Here is a 2,500-nt window from a genome sequence, read left to right as displayed (position 1 = left end):
TGTTAATGCTTGTTCGTGTTTGTTAATGCTTGTTTTTGTTTGTTAATTTTGTTTGTGGTTGTTGATTCTTGTTTGTGTTTGTAAATTTTTGTGGGATTTTGCTTGGTTTGTTTTATTCTTGTTTGTATTTGTTCAGTTTTGTTTGTGTTTGTTAATGCTTGTTTGAGTTCGCTAATTCTTGTGTGTGGTTATGCTTGTTTGTGAGTCTTTGTTTGTGTTTGTTCTAATATCTACTTTTTTGTTTGTATGTTTTTCGTGTGTGTATGTTTTTCTTTTTTTGTCGGTGAGTGTTGATGTCCTCGTGCATATTTCCTTCTTTCTGTTTATTTATCTATTATTTTCATGCACCTAATTGCACTCGTACACGTCTCTGTGTAACTGCGGTATTTATGTACAAAGTGTATATTACTGAGACTGAATACAATAGGTCTGGATGCGCACCTGTGACTACATTTGTATGCGTGGTTGTATGATTTTGAAGGTATGTAAGACAAATGAATAATTTTTTTTTTTCTTTTTTTTAAATAGATTGAACTTTCATGAAAGGGAAAAATAAAAGGAAGGATATATTTGATAATAATAGTTTGGTACTACTGAAACGTAAGACAAGGAGACAAATAAGTGATTGGTATTTGATATCATATCCCATCTACCTGTCAAAGTGACATTCCAGTTAAATGATTCATTTATTAAACTAATAATCAGATGGAAATAAAATGTAGCATGACAAAAGATATAATATAGTAGAGATAATAATAAAAGTACTGAAGTAATAACTCTGACAACAAAAACAAAACAAAATCGATGGATAAACAGAAACACAATTAAACAAAACAAAACAAAAAATAACCATAATAATATCAAATAAACACAACAACAACAACAACAACAAAAAAAAAGCCCAGACTCAGAGAAGTTACTAATAAACACAACAATAAGAGAAATGATTTCGAAAAAACAACAACTCCACTTTGATTACCTTTTCAAATAGACAATTCTGGCCACAACAGCGGGTCGCCAAGAAGCCAATAATAAGATACAAAGACGAAGTATATGTCTACATCGAGAGAGGGGGTCGGGGGAGTGGGCGAGGGGAGGGGGCGAGGGGAGGGGGCGAGGGGGAGGGGGCGAGGGGCGGGGGGAGTTGGAGGGGGTCGGGGCGGGACTCCATCTTGAGAAAGCGAAGGAGATGGAATGTCTGGAGGGAAAGGGAGGGAGGGTGGGGGGGTTGGGGAAAGTGGGTGGGGGAGGGGAGGGATAGAGAGAGGAGGGGGAGGAGGAGTGAGGGGTGGAGGGGGAAGGTGGAGGGAGGGGCGGGAGGTTAAGGAAGGGAGAGAGGGAGGGGGAGAGAGGGAGAGAGGGAGGGGGAGTAAGGAGGCGGATGGGGAGGGGGAAGGAATGAAGAGGAGTGAGAAAGAAAAAGGAAGAATGGCGGGAGGGGGAGAAGGACGAAAAGAGGAGAAGAGAGGAAGAAAGGAAGTGGGAAGAAAGAAAGATGTGAAGAGGAGGGCATGGGATCTGAGTGAAGAGGGAGTGGAGAAAACATAAGAAAGAGTGGAAGAGGGGAAAGAGAGTGAGAATGGGAGAAACACCAAAAAGGGAAGAAATGAGAAGAGGAAGGGTAGAGGGATAGAGAGGACGAGGGATAAAGAATGAGAGAGAGGAAAAGGAGAGACGATAGGGAGGTTAAAGGGAGATATAAGATAAACGAGAGATAAAAAGGATAGAAGAAAACGATAGGTAGAGAGAAAAAGAGAAGATACCGAAGCGAAAGATAAGAAAAGTTAGGTACATAGAGAAATGAGGAATAAAGAGAGCATAAGGAATAAATAAATGAAAAGGCGGAAAGGAGGATAGGAAAAAAAAAATAATAATAAACGGGGGAGAAGTGAGAACGAAGGAGGATGAAGGTAGAAGGAGAGGAGGGGAGGGGTAGGAGGGGGAGGAGGAGGAGGGGAGGGGGAGGGCAAATGGATCCCTACCTTTGTCTGTGACATTTCTTTTTTTTTTTGGAGGGGGGGTTGAGAAGGGTGGGGGGAGGGGGGTCAGTACTTTCGGCTTATTCGAAGGTAGACGTCTTCATCTGTTATGACTTTTCTTTACTTTATTACACTTTTTTTTCTCTCTCTTTCTCTTTCTCTCTTTTTTTTCCATTTTCTTTTTTTTTCAGTTATTCCTCTCTCCTTAATTCTCAGTTTCATGATTGTTCTGCCTGTTATTACCATTTCCATTATTTCTTTAATTTACCTCCTGCTGTGTTTTATTTATATTCATTCTCATTCCTTTCGCTTTATTATCTCTCTCTCTCTTGTCTTTCATTTATCTTTCTCTTCCATTTCCACCTCAGATTTTCTTTCTTGTTTTACTTTCTCTTCTTTTTCTTATTATTTTTTTTTATTTTCTTCTTATTATTATTATTTTGCTTCTTATTCTTCTTCCTCCTCCTCCTCCTCCTCTTTATTCTTTCTCCTCTTCCTGATAATAATCATTGCGATAATGA

The sequence above is a fragment of the Penaeus chinensis genome, chromosome 41 (genome assembly GCF_019202785.1).
Source record: "Penaeus chinensis breed Huanghai No. 1 chromosome 41, ASM1920278v2, whole genome shotgun sequence".
In the NCBI taxonomy this organism is placed as follows: domain Eukaryota; kingdom Metazoa; phylum Arthropoda; class Malacostraca; order Decapoda; family Penaeidae; genus Penaeus; species Penaeus chinensis.
The sequence above is the reverse complement of the archived record's forward strand: the minus strand, read 5'-3'. Positions refer to the sequence as shown.